A 23,273-nucleotide genomic window follows, 5' to 3' on the forward strand; every position below is an offset into this window, starting at 1 on the left:
TTTAGTCAACTGGAGGCAGCCATTCACATGGTACAGTAACAGTGGCAGTGGCTATGTTGGTTGATCCGCAGCGTCGTATTCCGTCGCACCCATTAAAAAATCTAAATTCAAATTTAAACGCGAAATTTTTTAAAAATATTTATCCGAAGAGTTTTTGTAAGCCCAAATCTAATGAATATCTCTAGTTTCATATAGTCGGAAATGGGGAAAATTTGCAATCAGTGTTCAAGATTTATTTTTACCTTTCTTTTACCCCAAGTACGTATTTTTTAAAATCTAGAAACTGGGTTTTAGATATTCACATAAAGATTACACATACTAAAATCAGGTTGATATCTTCATTTGTCATCTAGAAATTCAAAGAATAGTCTGGTTTAAAAAAAATTCTTTTTAACGCTTTAAACTCGGAATTTCAAAAAATCATCTCTTATTGTGAATTTATAATGGTATACAAATTTTGTATCGGTTTAACTTCAAAGTTTTTGCTGGGTGTTGATTATGAATTACTCATGACACATTTTATAAATGTGTGTGCGTGTGTGCGTGTGTGCGATTGTGTGTGTGTGTGTGTGTGTGTGTGTGTGTGTGTGTGTGTGTGTGTGTGTGTGTGTGTGTGTGTGTGTGTGTGTGTGTGTGTGTGTGTGTGTGTGTGTGTGTACCGTTATATATTTTCCGGTATAAAATATTTTAAACAAAGAACTGTATTGCATTCATAGACGATTTGAAGACTTTTTATCATCGTTATTTAGTGTTGGGGTATAATAGCATAATAATCAGTTAGCATATTATTATTATAATTTAATATACAAAGTATATTCGTATAAAAATTGAAAAAAATTATTCGGAAAACTTGTATAAATATAACTTAAACGTAACTATTACGTATAATCCTACACTGTTACTTTAATATAACTAAACTGCTACTTATTCCGTACGTTAGAGAAAGCTCAAACACGGTAAAAGGTTCTTTATTTCGTTAATATAACTCTCCATTCTGATTTATACTAAAACACAATAAGAAAACAGAGCCTTAGTTGTGTGCTCGATAGTGGTCTTTACGTCATTTCTCTACATATTTTTTATTACTTTTTTTTTTCGTCTTCAGTCATTTGACTGGTTCGATGCAGCTCTCCAAGATTACCTATCTAGTGCTATTCGTTTCATTTCAGTATACCCTCTACATCCAATTGTTCTTCTATCTCTGTATTTGAAATCTAATTTTTTTTAAATGCTGAACATTTTATTCCAGTCTACGTTATCGAATGCCTTTTCTAGGTCTATAAACGCCAAGTATGTCGGTTTGTTTTTCTTTAATCTTCCTTCTACTATTAATCTGAGGCCTAAAATTGCTTCCCTTGTCCCTATACTTTTCCTGAAACCAAATTGGTCTTCTCCTAACACTTCTTCCACTCTCCTCTCAATTCTTCTGTATAGAATTCTAGTTAAGATATTTGATGCATGACTAGTTAAACTAATTGTTCTGTATTCTTCACACTTATCTGCCCCTGCTTTTTTTTGTATCATGACTATAACACTTTTTTTGGAGTCTGACGAAATGAAATTCCCCTTTTTCATAAATATTACACACCAGTTTGTATAATCTATCAATCGCTTCCTCACCTGCACTGGGCAGTAATTCTACAGGTACTCCGTCTATTCCAGGAGCCTTTCTGCCAGTTAAATCTTTTAATGCTTTCTTAAATTCAGATCTCAGTATTGTTTCTCCCATTTCATCCTCCTCAACTTCCTCTTCTTCCTCTATAACACCATTTTCTAATTCATTTCCTCCGTATAACTCTTCAATATATTACACCCATCTATCGACTTTACCTTTCGTATTATATATCGGTATACCATCTTTGTTTAACACATTATTAGATTTTAATTTATGTACCCCAAAATTTTCCTTAACTTTCCTGTATGCTCCGTCTATTTTACTAATGTTCATTTCTCTTTCCACTTCTGAACACTTTTCTTTAATCCACTCTTCTTTCGCCAGTTTGCACTTCCTGTTTATAGCATTTCTTAATTGCCGATAGTTCCTTTTACTTTCTTCATCACTAGCATTCTTATATTTTCTACGTTCATCCATCAGCTGCAATATATCGTCTGAAACCCAAGGTTTTCTACCAGTTCTCTTTATTCCGCCTAAATTTGCTTCTGCTGATTATTACTTTTATCAAAATGTAAATTTTTGTCTTGCGTTCCTTGCAAGTAGGAGTAACTAATAAAAAATAATAATTTATAAATACACATTGCGTACATGCAAATCACTGTATTAAACGTATTCTTTAGAATAGATTATTTTGTATTTTTTAGGCTCTAGATTTGGATTTACAGTTGTATCTAGGTTTTTCTTTAATTTTTTACTATTATTCTTAAAGCTTGGCACTTACTTCCCAATTAATTTATTTTTTTTCAAATAAAGAAATAATGATTTTGGAAATGATCAGTTGGCTTTTTAATTTTTAATATAATATATTAAAAATTTGCAAAATGCTTCGTGTAGATATATTTTTCCTTTTACCAGCTGATAAAGTTATCAGTTATAAAGGGATCTCGAACAATAGAATTTATTAAAAATAGTTTTATGAAATCATAACCACGAATCATTTATGAAAAACATCAACTTTTAAATTTGCAAAAAATAATGCTCTAGTTTTTACGTAAATATAACATTTTAAAAGATTTACTACTGTGATATCCGATTCTGAGATAAGTTATATGTGCAGTTGATCTACGGGACTCGTTTCGGACAAAATCGTCATAATATAATAGAGAAAATATATTTAGCTACTTTAACCATTGCCTCACTTAAAAGTTGCCTACCTATTTCTAAAAATTATAAATTTTACATAATTGTAATAAAATAATAGCTGACGTTTATAAAATAAATTTAATTTTTTACCTAGAAATAATCACACCTCAGATGAACTTCACCGGTTACGATATCGCCAGTGTGCAGAGTCCCGGATTCGAATCCCGTACAGGCATGGCGTATTTTCGTACGCTACCAATTTGACCATACACCGGCTAATGACCGACCCTGCTCTTTCATAACGGAAACATATTTAGTTTTTTAAATAATTTTGTCATTAGGTAGGAAAAAAAGCAAAGGCTCAATGTCGGGGATGTACTTTGCATATATACCTTGACTATATTTTTTCTAAATCAGTATTATATTAAAATAATTATTGATAAAAAAGAAAATATGTATAAACTGCGTACACATAAATATGTTTAAAAACTGCTACTTTCATTAGAAATATTCCATGTTTTCTTATCAAAGTTCCTTTTGAATTATGTTATTATTAAGTAGTAGATAAAATGAAAAGTTGAGCGATATAAAGTTTTTCCCATGTGCACTCTGAACCACACAAACCTATATTCATGGAGTTCCTTATTTCATCCCTGTAAACACAAAAGTGTATTGTAATTTAAAGTCCCCATTTGTAGAATTAACTTTTTTTTGAGACACCAATTTGGGCCTCATTCATCAAAATTCTGTGAGGCCCAAATTTACGTCTCAATTTTTTTTTTTTATAAAAATTACATAAAATTTAAGATAGAATAGAATTTTTATAAAGAAAATAAGTAGATTTTTAAAAAACTAACGGGAAAATTTTTGTAGCTACGTAGTTAAAGAATGCTGGTTTGGGTGTAGCAGTCAACATGTTAATTTGTTTTTGTCAAGTAGAGTTCACCTACTAGACTCTTTTTATCCAAACCAAAAATATTGTGTGCACAAACAACATATAAAACTGATGTAATGTTGGCATGTAGTTTTATATATATATATAAACATTAACCAAATTTCTTTTACTTACTAATACATCAACAAATTTTTCAGGAAGATATATTCTATAGGAAGAAAGAACCTTTTCTCCAAGTACTCCAAATTTATACTTTTTTTTCAGTACTGCATAGGCTTTATTTAACAGATAATCGTAAAAATAGCTGTTAAATCGGGTTTCGAACTAATATTTACACTTAGATATAATCAAATGAAATTATATAGATAAAAAATTACATCTATGAAATATACGTAAGAAAGATTATAGAAAAAACAATGTATCTCCCATCCAACAACTACTGTTGTAAAGCGGTGATTTTTTTTTTGTTCAACGAAAAAATACTTTGTTTTTTCTAAGTACCGCCAATGACTTCTATGCTCATTAATAATATGAGTCATATATTGGAAATGCTAGATATAATGACTCCCTTTGTGATAGTGTGTGTGTGTGTGTGTGTGTGTGTTTCTTTCTCTCTTTTATTTTAATAAAAAGATTTTGAATCATTTGTATTAAGAAGGAGATTTGTGTTTAGAATTTAGTAACCTATAGAGTTAACGAGACGAAATGATTTACTAGCAGGTCCTGAATTTGATAATCCTTCAAAAGCAGACGTTATCATTGAATGGATATGTATTCTAATGTGTATGATATATATGTATGGGCGGGTATAATGATAGCGGACGACGTGATCCTGTCAGTCACCTCCCATTTCTGTAGTAGAGGGACACGTGGCAGAGAGCAATGGTGTGTAAAGATTCCGGAATTTAACTGCATTTTGTTTTGTGCAGGCTCATCTCTAGTGAATGAAACCTCCTCCCGATCATAGTTTAAAGGAGGGGAAGTTTGTCGAGGGTTAATAGATTTCTTTGCGCTGTTGCTGTACGTTGCGCTCGCCGGATGAAGGGGAGAACCGTGATAAAAATTTTGATTTGTTACTGTTGTTGGTGAAAGCTTATTTATGTCTCTGAACTACAATACTGTTTCAATTAGGTTTGCCCCATTCAACGAGTACTTGCTTTGAACTAAACGGCTTGGATATTTCTCTACTTCATTTTTAATAGCTTAGGTTATAGCAAACCTAATATAAAATCAATTTTTCGTGTATATATCTAAAGGATTATTACTCTTCGGGCTGTAACGATATATGCTGTCACAGCTTAAACGAGAAAATTATACATATAAGTCAAAAAAATAATAATAATAATTTTTGGTTTTTATGTTTTGTGTCTTAAGGAAATTTTTTTTATTTGTTAACAAAAAAATATAATCTACGATTTTTTTTTATTGCATTGCTAGGAAGTCCAAAACAATTATTTTTTTATTTGTTTTTGATTGTGCGTATGTAAGTTGGCCTATATTTGGTCTTATATCTTTGAACCTCGTTGGCCAATTTTCTTCAAACTTAGAAGATAGGGAGAAATAATGTATTAAATTTTTGCAAAAATCGGAAAAGGTGAGGATGTATTAAACAAAAAACGTTTCAAATCTTTATTTAGACACTTAAGCAAAACTTTTTTTTAATTTGAAGATTTTTTTTATCAAGATCAAAACACTAACAAAACACCTTTGTTGTGAAAAAACAAAAGAGATCGATGCCAGCTGTACGCCGATTGTTTGGACAACGTGTCATTTCACGAAACGGTGACATTAGATGGCCTCCCAGATCGCCTGATCTCTCAGCTTGCGACTACTTTTTGTGGGGTCACCTTAAAAGCAAAGTGTTCCACAGTAGACCTGCTACAACGGAAGAACTGAAGGCATAGATCCGAAAAGCGATTGCGGAAATTCCAGTCGAGATGTTACGTCAAACCATGAACAATTTAACGAAGAGACTTCGTGAGTGTTTACATAGAAGAGGAGGTGACCTGCAAGATGTCAGCTTTAAAAAATAAACTAAAATGTATGTATCCTAAAATGGCAACATTTGTACAATTACATGAAATAAAATTCATTTTCTAAAAAAAAAAATTTCATTAACGTTATTTAATTTTTAAAATTTCCCGTTTGTTTGAATCACTCTATATATATATATATATATATATATATATATATATTTCACTTTCTTGTGGACACGATAACTGCCGTAATTTTGCGGCAATCACTTTCAAACTGATAGATAAAATATAATGACCCAAAATCTCGGTCTATTTCGTAAATGGACAAAATCGGACCATGGGTTTGGGACTTTTTCGAAAAAACAAAATATCGCTATAACTTTCTTATTAAGTAAAATATAGAATTGGTTTAAAGTTCCTACTATTCTTTGAATAAGGGCTTAAAACGTATGTAAGTAAAGTTTTTTGATATCATTAACCATTCGCCCATGAGGTGGAAAAATGGGGTTTCGAAGACAAAAAAAGTCATACTTCCCTTACACAGAATCGAATCGGTTTAAAGTGTTCATTAGTCCTCTAAACATTAATTAAAACTTTTGTCTGAAACAATTTTTAATATGACCAACCCTTACGGAGGGATGACCAAAATGTTGCTGGAATTGTAAGAAGACGGGGGCTTGTATGCTAAACATGTGAAACTTTTTTTCACATGCAATAATTGTTATATTGAGTAAATTTGAAGTTTTTCTTAACTTTAAGGTGGAAATCTTTCTTATCCCCTACTTAGCACCGGTGAAACCTACCTCCGCCTTCCGGCGTACCGTAAGGGGATTTTTTTAACTGTATCTTGCTTCAGAAAAGGAATTAAGAAGGGAGATTTTGCATCTAGTTTTGTTTTGTTTTTTGTATTTTTTTATGTAATTCTGTATCATAAAATTAGAAATAAATATTCCTATGCAAAAATGATTTAAAATAGTTTTTTTTTTCAATAAAAAGGAATAATTTTATCATAAGATAAAAATAGAACTTAAAATGAATTGCTACCTTTTTTTCGAAAAAATTATTAATAGAATGGAATAATAAAAAAATAGTTAAAGAAATTAAAACAAAAATATCTAAATAATCACACATCAATCATAATGCATAACAAGGTAATAAAGATTAATTAATAAAAATAAAATATTTAAGAAAAATAAACACAATTAAAAAACAAATTTCTTTTTTTTTCTAGGTTTTTCTTATAGTTTTCTGCAATTCCTGCATTCAGGATTCTAGAATCCTCTACCTATATCCGATCCTTTTAATTTTTGGCCCTTTTTTATTTCCGCATACATTTTAAACACGATACAAAGTGAGGAACATAAAACCGAACTCGTACTGAAACCGCTTTACAACACTATTAATGAAAGACTTTCACATAATTAGCGCGATTAGTGTATGTATTTCATATACTGATTGTTGCTGCCGTTTATCAGACGGTTACTTGTCAGTACAGTATAGGTTTTGTTGCGGTATGCAGTATTGTTAGTGCAGTTGTGTTTGTGTAATGCCTTATTCAATCCAGCAGAAGACAGCTATAGTTGAGACCTATATTCGTTCTGAATCGTTTGAAGAATCACGTCAAGTATTCGTAGAAAAATTTCCGAATGCCTGTATCGCAGCGAAGAGTAGCAAACACGATTTAATTAAAAAATGGCGTACAACAGGTTCACTTTAAAATACAAAACGAAATAAGCAATCTTCCGTTACGAGTCCACAGTCCGTTGCCGATATCGAAACGAGAATTTCTGCCAGTCCGGAAGTTGCCATTTTCAAAGAATTCTATGCGTAAATAACCAACCGGTAATGAAAAAGGATACAGCTTCTTCCAACGAGACGGAACAACGTGTCACTTATGAAACATTTCACTGAATCGTGTTTGTTCATGCAGTTTTCACAAATGAACGAGTTGTCAGCAGAGGAGGCCTCCACGTTCCCCAGAGTTGTCTACTTGCGATTTTTTCCTTTGGGGCTACTTAAAGGAGAGAGTTTATGCATCTAATTCCCATAATATTCATGAACTGCATTTGAACATTTAACAAGAAATCAACGCAACTGACAACAACGTTTTGCGTCAGACGACTCTCAATTTGATCAATCGAGCACAAAAGTGGTTCGATGTCCAGGGTCATTTTGAACATCTTTTGTAACAATAACGTTAATAAATGCAAAATTTAAATTACGTTTTATGTTTTTGGTTGCCCTGTGAGTTCATCGGGCATTACTCAGTAATAAACCAAGACGTTAGTTTTTGAGTTGTGATTGAACGAGCTTCGTTTCGTATTGTTTCATTTATCGGAATCAATAGTTGCAAGAAACGTAATGGTTTTCCGGTAGATGAACGCATTTTTCTCGTTGAACACGTCACTCGTGAAGGTGACAAGTATACTGATTTAGCGAAGTAAGTTTGCCGAAAAGTTTCCAAATATTCTTGTTCCTCACCTCAGTGAAGTTCAAACCCGTCCAAAAATTTCGGGGTAACTGGCTCTATTGATGACGCTGATCGAAGTAGAAGACCATCTAACCTAAACGAATAGAAGTTTCTTGTTATTTCGGATGCTATGGCCGAAAATCCATCAAAGTCAACGCATGAGTTAACCCATCAGCAAGATATCGGACTTTCTGTCGAAGATAAAGCTGTATGAAAAGGACTGAAACATTATCCCTAGAAAATAATGTGTCTTCAAGTACTTAAACCTGCATATCATTTCAAAATACAATTGTCATATTGTTTAAACGTTTTATCGACCAAAATTCCTAGGTATCCTCGAAATTACTATTTTTTTACAAATGAAGTGGTTTCATCTGGGAGGGTATATTAATTCACAAATACATAACTGTGGTTAACAACTTAGCCTCATGAATTACACGAACAATCTTTACACCAAGCGAAAATTTGAGTCTGGGCCGGTGTAAGTAGAACGCGCATTGTGGGTCCAATCTTTTTGAAAAGACAGTTATAAGGATTGTTATTGTGCTGTTTTAACAAACTTCATTAGTCAGTTAACAGAAGAGGAAATCAATCACGGTTGTTTCCAACTAGATGGCGCCACAGCGTATATAGCTAACAGGGCAATGACGTTTTTACGAAATATCTATGGTAAACGAATCATTTCGAGAGTTTTTTGGCCTGCACAATCGCTCGATCTGTCTCTTTCATATTACTTTCTATGGAGGTTAGCAAAACAAGCAGTGTATCACAACAGACCACGCATGAATGATGAACTAAAAACGCAATAACGGCATACATACGAAACATTCCAGTACGTCAGCCGGTTAAAATATTTGAAAACAGATTGAAACGTGTGCATTGTTGTACTGTTGTATAGATGTTAGGGATGTCGTTTTACCACCTTTTTTAAACTATTCGAGTTATTGTAATATCCGATTTTATAAAATAATGAAATAAAAATACAAAATAATTACTTCTTAAGAAAGTTTCATCATTACACTTCCATAATTCCAGTGCACAGCAACTTTCCGAACGCTCTGTATACCGTAATCTTCAAATTACCCAGAATGGAAATTTCTTGGAAATGGTAAATTTTAAAAAAAAATATTGTTTTTGATGTAATACAAAATTCTCCTTTACGTAAATCTTCCCCGTCGTAAATCAGCCGATTACGAAGTCGAAGTTCTCAGATTCAAATTCTAATAAAGTTACTTTTTTCGGATTTGAATACTAGATCGTAGATACTCGTGTTCTTTGGTGGTTTTTTCCCCCTCTACTCCCCTGGGCCGGACCGACTTGATGGTATTACGACACCCAGGGGAGTGTCCGTTACTCTAATTAGCCCTCCCCGCCTACCGGCAATATACCGGCATGGTAGGTCGGACTAACCGGTGGCTCTTTTGAGGTTTATTTCATTTTTGTCCTTTATGGCACCACACCATACCTCAATGCCGTGGTGTGGCCCACGGATCTTTTGTTATTTTTTATTCCTACCAAACACACCCAAGGAGTCCTCAGCAGATCATTGAAACCAGCACACCTCAGCATGCTGGCTCTCACTGCTGAGGCTGTCCACCCCACCTAACACACTAGTACCCCATATTTATTTGGTGGTTGGGTTTCAATTAACCACACTTCTCAGGAGTAGTCAACCTGAGTTTGTTCAAGACTACAAATTTACCGGTACAGTTACATTATACTGATAGTCGCTAATGACTTTAATTGTTAAAAAATAAAATAAAAGTGTTAAAAAAAATCTGCTTTGTATGTACGAATAGTTGTATAAAAATATTTTCAAACCGACATCAGTTTATTTTTTAATCGATGGTTTATAGTAACAATTCGTCACTGAATGCTACATCGACCAATATTTATAAAAATTTTAGCCCATAATATATAAAGTATTTTAAACTAAGAAAAGTGATTTTTTTTTTCAATATTTCATTTTGTAAATCTTCCAAAATAATGTGACATTGTTCTGAAGAGCCTACCTTATTTTGTGATAATTTTAATATATTAAATACGTCTCGTTGAATTTACTCTAACATGAATGCTCATCATTGTAAATTTTATTACGTTAAACAGTTATTTTTCATGATTTTTATCTATTTTAAAATGAAAAATTCAAAAAAAGGGAATTGAGAAATAAGTTGTGCGTTTGTGATTTCAGTTACGGTAAATAATTTAATTTAGATTAAATTTATTTATAAATCATTTTATATGCGTAACTGTAATGCATCACTTTTTTTAATTATTATAATTATTATTTATAATTACATTTTTTAACGTTAATTAGTAATTTTGTAATATTTTTTTGCCAAATCAGCCCAGTTCTCTTCTTATTTTAGTATATTTCAGAAATGTTATCCTTCTAAAAAATAAAAATAATAAAAATTTATACAATATATAAAAATATAAAGAAAAATATATATATTACTTAGTATAAAAAAAACAAAATTTTGTGACGCATTTAAATGCAAAGTAAAAAAAAAAGAAAAGAATTTATGCCACTCTTGGGTAGAGTATTCTATGCGAAAGAATCATCTACAAATGTCGTTGTAAAAACTTCGATTCTTCGTCCGACCATCTTCTTATACCGGTTTGCATTTTATAGCCAACAGGCGACCAATTTTAGCGGTTGAGGTGGTGTACCGTGTATTAGATATCATCCAAATCTACCTACCTTCAACTATATCTCCCAGAAACATGTTCTTACTTTTTTGCTTTCCATGTTTTCCACTCGCTGTAATAAATATGAATATTGAGTTAAAAAAAATAGAAATGGTCTCTTGGTGGTCGTAAAACTGAATAGATTCAGTAAACTGTGAATTTTAATCTTAAGTAATTTGTTTTATTTCTTCACGTAAATTTTTTTTATTGACTCCATATACAAATGACCATAGTAAAGGTTATCTTCGTGAAGAAAAATGATACAATGATAGATTCCCAAGTTCCCGAGAATTATCTGAACAACTTTGATATTGAATAAAGAATCTATTTATTAAAATTAAAAAAAAAACAGATTGTATGAATTTAGAAATATTAAAACTGAAATTATTTTTTACATGTAATCAAAAATATTCAGTGTGTGCGCCATTAGTAATTCGCAAAATATTCAACCGGTAATAGTTTCATGCCTTATTCATTGTAACATATCCACACTTATGAGTTCGAATGCGTTAACAATCCTCAAGAAGAGGATTGTTATCAATGATTGAGATCAATGTAGCTCATGGATCCGGTCTAGTGGTTAACTCATCACAAATCAGCTGATTTCGAAGTCGAGAGTTCTAAGGTTCAAATCCTAGTAAAGGTACTTTTATACAGATCCGCACTTTTATACGGATTTGAATACTAGATGTGGATACCGGTGTTCTTTAGTGGTTGGATTTCAATTAACCTCACAACTCAGGAATGGTTGACCTGAGACTGTACAAGACTACACTACATTGACATTCGTACTCTCCCTCATCCTCATTCATCCTCTGAAGCAATACCTTACGGCAGTTCCGGAGGCTAAACAGAGAAAAGAGAGAAGGTCATCAAGCCACCAGGTTGGGAATGTGTTGATGAGAGATTCACGCCCTAATAAACCCCAATGTGGCAGCGCTCCATCTTGTTGTAGTATGATTTCGAATTGTAATCTTCTAGCTGAAGTTAAACAAACCCTTTTAACAAGTCCAGATAGATATTCTCGTTAACTGCCGTTTCCGCAAAGAAAAAAGCTCCAATCACACTATCGTGAAGCAGTCCGCACCAAACATTAATTTTTGGATTATCTCTAAAACGGTCAAGTGTAACATGCGCGTTTTTTATCCCAATATTTGAACGTTCTGAGTTTCACTCTTTTCCAGTCGCGTGAAATGTAGTCTCGTCTGAGAATATAACTTTTCATCACTTTCAATTCTTTCAATCATTTCCACAGAAAATTTCTTTCTAACAGCCTGATCTTTTAGAGTAATTTGCTGTTATATTTGTAATTTATAAGGACGCAGTTTTATTTTTTCTTCAAAATATCGTGAACGACAGATAGCGGAAGATTTTACTCGCGTGCTGCAGTTCAAGTTGACTTCCCAGGGCTGCGAACAAAAGACTGACAAATGATCTCCATTTTTTAGTTTGATGTTGCAGGCCTGCATACACCCTTTTTTTGTTCAACACTACCAGTTTCTTTAAATTTATCATACCGTGAATGAATATTTGTTCTAGAGAGTGCCACTAAGTTAGTTATACCGAGTTCTACAATCGCAAGGAACTTGTATCTAATTCTGTTTCAATAAATCGCTCTACGCATTGTGCTTTCTTCTGTGGATTCACCACAGATGAATGCCGATAAGGGCTAGGTACGGACGGGGTGGCATGGCGACCAAGACAGTCACATGGAGAGTGTCTTCCCCTACGGGGTCAGGATGTGAATTTACGGTGACATACGTACGCGGTTACGTATGCAATCATAACGCTATCTAGTATTTGCCGAGGGAACTTTACGAGTTACCTTTTAAAGAGAACTCAGCCATTCATTAATAGGAATATTACTATTATGCAAAGATGTTTAAATAATTCTCAGATACCCGGTGTTTCTAATATATACTCCTAATTATGTACTCTTAGTGCTCATATCTATACAAATCTAGGAACCCTATAAAAGTTTAAAATATGATTAAATTGTCTGTGACCTAATAAATTTGGAAGGAAATTAAAATATTTTCTTCATTAATCAATTTCTACATTTGTGCTTGCGTTGTAATGGGGAATAACCTAAATATTTTAAATAATTAACAAAGTTCGTATAGTGTAGAGGTTAAACGTTTAATTTTTCATTTATAAAATCGACAGATTGAGGCCTCAAAGGTATCCAGTATTAAAAGTAATCCTGAAGATTCAGAGGTGAAACTACTGGTTAATAAATAACCGCTAAATTTTATTTTAAATTCTCAGTTTTTTCACATCTTCTGATTCCAAAAATACGAAAATCTTTTTCTTTTGGTAAAAAAAATTAAATCTCTTATACATTTAAAAATTTTTTATTTAACTTTATATATCTGGTACGGTTTCACCTAAGATTATAAAATTTAGTGGTGTATCTTGTTTATATGTTAGTTAATTAAACTTTGAATAGAATTTGATGATAACTGATAAGATATCAAAAAAACCATATCTAAAAAAAATGGACCTATGAAAAATTTCAGTAAAAGGGGAAAATGGGATGTAGAGGGGTAAAAAGTGGAAGAGAGGGGAATGGTGGAGGAAATGGAAAAACATTTGAACGGGTGGAATGGTGGAAAGGGGGAGGGAATATAGTAAAAATGAAAACAAGCTAAGGTGCAAAGGAAAGAAGAAAAGGAAAGGGGAAAAACGAAAGAGGGAAAGGGAAAAGGGAGATAGGGTAAAAGAGAAAAAAGGAAAGGCTAAATTATGTGAAGTTCCGTAGTGTTCATTTTGTTAATGTTTTATCAAACTTTCAATTGTGTTCATTTAATAAACATATATATATATATATATATATGAACATATACATTTATGTTCTATATATATGTGTAATATTTAAGAAAAAGGGGAATTTCCGTCAGACTTCAAAAAAAGTGTTATAGTCATGATACCAAAGAAAGCAGGGGCAGATAAATGTGAAGAATACAGAACAAATAGTTTAACTAGTCATGCATCAAAAATCTTAACTAGAATTCTATACAGAAGAATTGAGAGGAGAGTGGAAGAAGTGTTAGGAGAAGACAAATTTGGTTTCAGGAAAAGTATAGGGACAAGGGAAGCAATTTTAGGCCTCAGATTAATAGTAGAAGGAAGATTAAAGAAAAACCAACATACTTGGCGTTTATAGACCTAGAAAAGGCATTCGATAACGTAGACTGGAATAAAATGTTCAGCATTTTAAAAAAGTTAGGGTTCAAATACAGAGATAGAAGAACAATTGCTAACATGTACAGGAACCAAACAGCAACAGTAATAATTGAAGAACATAAGAAAGAAGCCCTAACAAGAAAGGGAGTCCGACAAGGATGTTCCCTATCTCCGTTACTTTTTAATCTTTACATGGAACTAGCAGTTAATGATGTTAAAGAACAATTTAGATTCGGAGTAACAGTACAAGGTGAAAAGATAAAGATGCTACGATTTGCTGATGATATAGTAATTCTAGCCGAGAATAAAAAGGATTTAGAAGAAACAATCAACGGCATAGATGAAGTCCTACGCAAGAACTATCGCATGAAAATAAACAAGAAGAAAACAAAAGTAATGAAATGTAGTAGAAATAACAAAGATGGACCACTGAATGTGAAAATAGGAGGAGAAAAGATTATGGAGGTAGAAGTTTTTTATTTGGGAAGTAAAATTACTAAAGATGGACGAAACAGGAGCGATATAAAATGCCGAATAGCACAAGCGAAACGAGCCTTCAGTAAGAAATATAATTTGTTTACATCAAAAATTAATTTAAATTTCGGGAAAAGATTTTTGAAAGTATATGTTTGGAGCGTCGCTTTATATGGAGGTGAAACTTGGACAATCAGTCTGCAGTGAGGAGGGCTGAAGGGGCGGGGGAATGGTGAAGGCGCGGTCGAAAAGGGGGTGGGTTTGAGCGGCGAGGGGCGTGGTGATGAGGTGGCAAGTGTTGCGGGAGGGGGGGATGTGGGACCAAGAACTATCCGCAGTCCAAATGGGCCCGGGCAATCGCCACAGAGGAGCGAAGCACCCGAGCCACAATCGCCTCAACCTCAGAAGGGTCACCTAAACCGAGCAATGAAAGGTTGCGAAGCGTGGAGCTAATCAAACCCCCACGGGCCCCAATAACAACAGGCAACACCCGCACGGTCGGGACACTAAAAGCCGACGCGACCGCTGGCAAGATGGAAGAATACTTCGCAACCTTCTCCCTAGCACCGTCCCGGAGCGAGGAACCCTACTCGTACCTAACGGTGACGTCCACCACAAAGGCCTTTCCCGGTGCTTTAACAACCAGGTCAGGCCGCAAAGTAGCGGACCCATAGGAGAACAGCTGCTCTCGGGCAAAGGAAAGACCAGCAGCCCGCACCGCCCCCTCAATGGAGTCAACCACTCCGTCATGGCGGCGAATACGGGCACCACGCCCGGCAGGACATTCACCAAGGACATGGGACAAGGTCTCATTGGCGGAGGAGCAACGCCGACAAACCACGCCCTCAGACGGATTCAGGCGTCGCAAGAAACAACGGGTAGGGAACACGTCACACCTCATCTTCAAAAGATCGATCTCTTCACCCGGAAAAAGGACCGGGCGCCTAAGCCAGGCATTGCCCGCACGATTACCTTTAAAGGCGCGAATCCCACGCCCCTGAGACTCCTGCTCCGCCCAACCAGAAAACTCGGCGTCCTTCCTGGCACGCTTCCCCCGATCGAGATCACCCACAGAGACGGGCCAAGAGAGCCCCATGGTCCGAGCCAAAGCAGCTAACCGAGGCAGAGCAGGCTCAAGCAAGACACGCCGAACCACCTCATCGGCAGTGAGGTGATACACGTCTACTAACAAAATCCGACTTCTTTGGTGGAGTGACAGTATATTTACCCTTCAACCGGAAAATTCTAGGATCAAATCGCAGTTAGGCATATTTCAATTCCCGGTCATTTATCCCAGCTGAAAAACTCATCTATCATTAAACAAAAAATTTATACATCACGATTATTTTGAAAATATATAAATAAAATTATTTAATAAAGTAATTATTTTTTTTTAAACGGCTAATTTACTATAAAACATTAAACTTTATGCGTTGGAATGCGACATGAAAAGTTTGCATGAGAAAATTACGCACCGTGCCTGACGAGCACTTGAATGCGGAACGTTCTGTTTGAAAGGCAGAGACGCTATCATTCCACCAAGAGGATTTTTTATACCTAATCATGACGAATATTTAGATATTTACTTTTAAGCATATTAAGCATATTTTAAATCTTTTATTTATAATTTTTTTTACTCAAGATTCCACTATCGGATTCGACGTCATAAAGGAAAAAAACCATAAATCTGTGTATGTGTGTGTGTGCGCGCGCGCGTGTTATATGCGGTTTTACTTAATAAAAATTATGTATTTTTTTACAAATATTTATAGTATTGGTGTGCACAAGTGTTGGAAACATAAATATTCGTGTAAATCTGTATAACAGGTACGGAATAGTAATTGCAACCTCAAAGAAACAGTAATCAGTATGTACGAAGGTCATTTTAAATACAGTGACCTCGGTTGGGTACACGGACATTAATCTATGTCGTAACAGTAGCAATCAAAATGAAATAAACCCGGTTCTCTCCACTCTAGCAAAGGGGAGGGATTAGATGGTCTGGTCGAACCGCACTTCGGTGAATATAAGGAAGCCTCAGTTAGTAGGTCTATTCGACTCACAAATTCAAATTTATTCAAATTTATCGAGCCTCTTATAGCTTACCTCTTTCTTCTTCTTATTTTCTCCCTTATAAAACATCTTCATCTAATGCTTCTTTATATCTTCTTTTCAAAACTTAGCTTGCATCATCCCCTTTTTTCCATTATCATTTTTTATTACTTTTAACTTTTTATGTTTACGATTATAACTTAACAAAAGAATATAAAACAGTTTTAATTAAATTATTGGATTAATTATTACAACGGTCCGTTTAATAGCCAATAAAGTATTAGCAGAAAACTGTTAAATTAAAAATATTTTACAACTTTTTTAAAATATTTAAATATAATTTTTTTTTAAATTAATTTAAAAACTCCTTACATTTTCAAAAACACAGTTTTTTTGCTTGACAATATCATGGTATCATACCATGATTCGACTTCAGGAAGACTTCGACATATCTTCCCGTTTCACATCCTCCGGACCCCAAAACCACAGTCAGTTCAAAAGTTTATATATATATATATATATTTCACTTTCTTGTGGATTCGATAATTTAACGTAATTTTGCGCCAATCACTTTCAAATTGTTACTTAAATATAACTCGTCCCAAAATCTCGGTCGATTTAGTTAATGGGAAAAATCGGACTATGGGGGTGCAAATGGGGAGCTTTTTCGAAAAAACAAAATATTGCTATAATTTTCTTATTATGTAAAATATCGAATTCGTTTAAAGTTCTTACTATTCTTTGGATAAGGGCCTAAAACTTATTTAAGTAATTTTTTTTATATCACCAACCATTGGCCAAGGGGGTGGAAAATTGTGTTTCGAAGACAAAAATCATACCTCCCTTAATAGACACAGTATCGAATCGATTTAAAGTGATCAGTAGTCTTCTAAACATTGCCTAAAACTTTTGTCTGAAGCAATTTCTGATACGACCAATTAAAAAAAAACTCAATTAAAAATACTCAATTAATAAACAAATTCCCGTAATATCGATTGATTATTTAAATTTAAATTACCACTTACTAATTATAATAAAATTGAATAATACTTTAAATACGAGGGTTATTTTTTTTCAAGGTCCGATCGGTCACGAAATTAAAACCACAGTGAAAATAAAAAAATTTTTATTTGTAAAATATACTTACATAGTTACGCTTTTCTCTACTTAGTCGCCACTCCGATTTAGAAATTTGTAGTAGCGTGGTACCATCTTTCCAATACCCTCGTCATAGAACGGAGCCGCCTGTGTTTTCAGCCATGTTTCTACGCTGGTCGGCATCTCGATGTCTGTGCCAAAATGTTATTCTCCTAGCCAGCGTTTCATGCGAGCAAAGAGGTGAAAATCGGATGGAGCCAAGTCCGGGCTGTATGGTGGGTGATCAAACACCTCCCAACGAAAACGCTTCTTTGTTACAGCTGCAGTGTGCGGCTGTAACATCTCGCACACAGTTTGCGGTACTGAAGTCTCTCACTCACACAATGGTGTAGAGAGCTGACCTTGAAATTTCAGGAAACGAATCACTCAATACAGAAATTGTGAACCGACGATTTTCTCGAATTGCCTCATCCACTCGCTCGACGAGATCATCGGTTGACACTCGCTTCCTTCCCCGACCGCCTGTATCATGAACATCTGTACGTCCTGCTTTAAAGTTCCTGCACCATTCTCGCACTTTTTTGTCACTCATTGAAGTTTCACCATACACATTACTTATTCGTCGATTAATTTCAGCTGCATTACACCCCTCAGCCTGAAGAAATCGAATTACCGCACAAACTTCACACTTGGCGGGAGATGCTATTGTTTTAGACATGTTTACGTGCTAGCTGCGTGTTCAGAACTAAACGAAGTGACGCGGCGTGATTGAAGGCCATACTAGAGACGCTGCGCAACACATGCGCAAAGATTCATCCGATTTTTTCGCGCGTCTTTATTTCGCGACCGATCGGACCTTGAAAAAAAATAATATTCATATTTTATACATAGCATTCGTTAATAGATTTACTCCTTTGATTAGTTGTAAGTACATTATTTTCAGATCGGTTTTTTCTAAACTTCGCACTGCCATTAAAATCATTCACAAGAAATGTAACATAAAAAATAAATACCATTTTGGTCTCCTTTAGCATATCTTTTATATGCTAATATGTCAAGGCGGAAAAATATATCAAAATTATGTAATTATTATTTTATTAAATTATTTTTTGAGTAAAATTATAAAGAATAGACAAAGAAATGCAAACATCAAAGGTAGATTAGAAAAAATGAAGGAAAACTTATATATGTCTAATGATATAAAATGTAGATCTAAGAATTATAAATATGTTTTTGAAAAATATTAATATGGAGTGTAGTGATTTATGGAAATTAAATATGAACAAACAAATAAAAAAAAAAACAAGGAAAAAATAAAACTCTTTAAAATATGGAGTTACAGGAGAATTCTGAAAATTAGATGGATCAGTGTAGTTTGAAACAAAAAAGTATTAAATAGGAGAGAAGTCTGTTACATAATCTTGTAAAGAGATGAATTAATACATTCCAGGTCTAGTTTTTTTTTGTTTTTTCCCCTCTCCTGCGCCGGAACCACAGCTAAGTATAACTCAGCCCAGGGGTGTGTCCTTTAACTTTAACGGGCCTTCCCGCCCACCAGCTGTTCGTCTGGTAAGGCAGATTGATCCGCCGGTTGGATCTTTTTTATTGTGCCAGCATCCAACCCTCAGCGAGGAAACTCCGGATCCAGCTAAGCTGCAACCTTTATCCCCACGCCGAAGGGCTGGTTCTCGGACTTGTCTGTGCCTTATGCCTCAAATGAGGGTCCCCAGGAGGATCCCCCACCGGGAATCTAGTCTCCCCTAGTAGATGACTCTGAAGATCTTCATCACAGGGAACTGTCTTAGCGGTACACGTCATGTACGAGTCGCCAACTGAACATCAGAACTGGCACATCAAGGCGTACCAGTCCTCACAGCTGAGGCTGTCCAACGCACCCCGATAGAAGCTCCTTCTCCGCTCCTCATCATCATTAGCTCGAAGCACCGTTCGGGAAAGAGGCTGAACGCATCCCAACGAGCTGCAGAAGTAATTATATGAGTCAGTAAGGATGCAGGTGTCAAGCTGCAAAGATGTCATAGTTAATTTGGTGTTGGAAGGTTGTTCAGTAGATGAAGTTGTAAAGTTTGCAAAGGAAGACAAAAATTGGAATAAATTTAACAGTAAGTTGAGGATATAGGATGTAGTAAACATGTTGATGTTAACAAATTTTTGTAGAACAGAATGAAATGTATGTAGTCCAGGAAATTAGTAAAAATGGCTGATGATTTTTAAAAAAAATAAAAAAATTATGACTTTCGAGATTAAAAATCCAGTTAGTTTCCAATAGTTTAAAAAATTTTATTATTCTAAGATCTCAATATCATTATTTGGGATGGCTGTTTCCAACCATCCCAACCCAAGCAATCTCTCCTTCGTCCCTTTGTAGTTTCTAATCTTCACTTCATCTAATAACTTCATCCTTCTTCTTCACCGCTTCCTTTCTCCTTCTACTGACCTTTCCAGTCCAGTTGTCAAAATTTCACTTCCTCTAATCTCATGTCCTAATCGATACTTTTTTAATATTTTCTTTTCTTTCTTCCTACATAAATGTTTTTTCTTCTTCAATCTTGTTCACAATTCCTCATTCATCACTTCATCCCTACTTTTACTTTCTCCATACTTCTCTATATCCTCATCTCAAAAGCCTCAATCCAGCCTTTCTCACTCTCTCTCATCGTCCTTACCTCACTTCCATACAAAAAGACCATTCCATACGTACATAGCATTCTTAGTTCTAAGTTCAGGATTTTACTACATAATAATTTTCTTCTCTTACTGAAGACTTCTTTGCCTTACTTTTTTCCATCGCATCATTCAATTCTTTGTCACCATATTCCCCAAATATCTGTAATCGTTTACGTTTTCTTTTTCAGTCTTCATTTGTCCTTACTGCTAAATCCTCTTTGTTATTATTCTCTTCCCTTACTTTAATTATTCCTATATTTATTTTCATTTCGTATTCTTTCATTTCTTCCTCCAGAGCTGTTAACAATTTTTAAAGCACATGTGTACCATCACAACTAGAATTACCACACCGTCAGCCAAATTATGAATCTTATTTTTCTTCCTCCTATACTTCTTTCTTTCTCTCTTTCTTCTAATATATATCCTATACCTTCAATGTAAATGTTGAACAGTCTCGATGAGATGCAGCATTATTGTCTAACACCTCGATCTAGACTCACGCAGTCTGTCATATTCTTATTTACTGTTGTTTATTTGTCGTTTATTTGCTGCTGCTTATCTCATGTTTAGTTCTTTAATTAACCTTTTGTCTTTTCATTCTACTTTTTTCTCTTTAAGAATTTCCAACATTTTGTCACATTTGACTCTATCAAATGCCTCCTCTAAGAACATCTATCATCGACTAAAAATTTCTAGTAATTTGAATAAATTAAATTATTTTACGGGAAAGGATAGCGATTACTTAAAATGAAAACCATTCGCAGCCAAATAGCCATATTATCAAATCACTTGTAAGGAGTTGGAAAAAAATTCTCAATATTTGAAGAAAGTTTTCTTTAATAACCTTCTTAAAATCCTTATCGGTTTATATTATATAGAAGCACATATGTTTCTTCTTAAAAAAAAACTAATTCTATAAAATAAACGCGCTAACAATTAAATTTATTGTCTGAAAACGAAACGAACCACCATTATGTAGAAAAATTAAAGAATTCACCTGTGGGAAAGTAAAATTCATGATTACGAAAGATTTAATATCTGTTAATCATCATGGTATACTTTGTATATCATAAAACATAATACCATGAAGTGGAATGATGTATCATCTTCAGATGGTATACAAAGAGACAAGAGAGCACATTTAATTTAAAACAGCCCACCGGGCTGGTCTACCAGTTAACTAGTCGTCGCAACTTACTTAACGGCTTATTTTCGAAGTCGAAGGTTCTGAGGTTCAAATCCTACTAAAGGTTAGTTGCTTTTATACGGATTTGAATAGTAAACAGTGGATACCAATGTACTTTGGTGGTTGGAGTTAAATTAACCACACGTCTCAGGAATGGTCATCCTGACTCTCAAAAAAGATTACACCTCATTTACATGTCATACATAAACCATCTCACTGGGCAGTTGGGGAGTTTATTATTATTATTATTATTATTATTATTATTATTATTATTATTATTATTATTATTATTATTATTATTATTATTATTATTATTATTATTATTATTATTATTATTATTATTATTATTATTATTATTATTATTATTATTATTATTATTATTATTATTATTATTATTATTATTATTATTATTTATTGGAGGTTAGGAAGTGTTAGAGTGCAAAACTGCTACTCGTTGTGCTACTGGAGTTTTGTTAAGAAAAGTGGTTTTATTTCGATTCTCAGTGAATTATTGTGTTTGGTGTGTGTAGTAGTGTGTGCTGGTTGTTTGTATGTACTTTTTTGTGTTTGGTGTGTGTGTGTTTTTGTGTTTTGAGTGTTTTTCGCGGTGGTCTTACGGGCCACGTGGTGTTAGTTTTTTTAATTTTCCGTTTATTTGCTAAACATCCACACTCTTTCTTTTTGTTTACTTTTTCTTCATCTTATTTGTGATGTTTCGTGATTTCGTTTCCTCTTGTAGTTATTTATTATTATATTTTCTTTTCTCCTAGCAGTCTAACCTATTAATTCACCTCGTGGCGAATATAGGTTAGGCAGCACCAGCTTTCCCACAGAAGTGCTGTCTCGTGCAGTTTTTGTGACGTGCAACTCTCTAGGCAAGTGACCTACTTATCCACCTCGTGGCGGTATAGGTTAGGAGTAACTGCTTTTTGAGGTTAAGCACGTGGCTTCTAGATTGGTTTGTACGGACGGTTGGCGCGCTCTCTGGTGACGTAGTCCAGGGGTCGCTTTCCGGTATCGTCTGCTAATCTAGCAAGTGAAAACAACGCGCGTTATTCGGACAGCTGTTACGTTTTGGTGCGTACGGGATACGCCCTAACGCTCAGTTTGTATTATATTTATTCGGAAATAATAAATAAATAAACATACTGCAGAGAGAGTTGAGGAGGTTAAGCCTATCTCAAGTCTTACCTGCCCAAGCGTAACGGGGGCTCTGTCAAAAATTTTTAACCATATACAGAGTGTAACACGAATCCTGTCCCTTATGATATTTTTATTATTTATTTTTTTCTCGACTTTTGGTTAACCAAATTTAACTAAATTAAATAATTATTTACAAAAGTTCTATAAGAAGATTTTGGGTACAATGGCGAACAGCCAAGATGCTGTTTCTTACTCTGGAAACATCTTGGAAGGAGGCGCTGCCAAACATCTGCAAAGATGCAAGGAAATTATCAAAAACATGGTCACCGTTACAGGCAGACAAAAAAACGTGTCCATGGAGATAAAGAGCGGAAAGCAGGATCACACGAACAGGAGTTGTGGTGGATGCTGCCACGAACACTGCGGAGTCGAAGGATAACGCAGAGTCGAAGGATAGTGTAATATCGACTAGCCAGAAGCAGTCCAAGGCAGAGAAGAAGAAGAAGAAGAAGAAGAAAAGAGACTCTGGTGGAAACAAGGCACCAATACCATCCACGAGCGGGACCCACCGAGTCTCCTTACATCCGAGGACACTAGTGAATTTCATCCGTGGACACTAGTAGGAAATAAGAACGGAAAAAAGAAGGGCCAGAGCTCTG

General features: G+C 34.5%; 1 pseudogene; it reads right to left on the reverse strand.

Annotated features, from left to right (window-relative positions):
• Positions 1 to 2,852: 2,852 nt before the first annotated feature.
• LOC142329621 (U4 spliceosomal RNA) lies at positions 2,853 to 2,969 on the reverse strand (annotated as a pseudogene).
• Between the last annotated feature and the right edge of the window lie 20,304 nt (positions 2,970 to 23,273).

This window comes from Lycorma delicatula, chromosome 8 (assembly GCF_047948215.1).
Source record: "Lycorma delicatula isolate Av1 chromosome 8, ASM4794821v1, whole genome shotgun sequence".
NCBI classification, from domain to species: domain Eukaryota; kingdom Metazoa; phylum Arthropoda; class Insecta; order Hemiptera; family Fulgoridae; genus Lycorma; species Lycorma delicatula.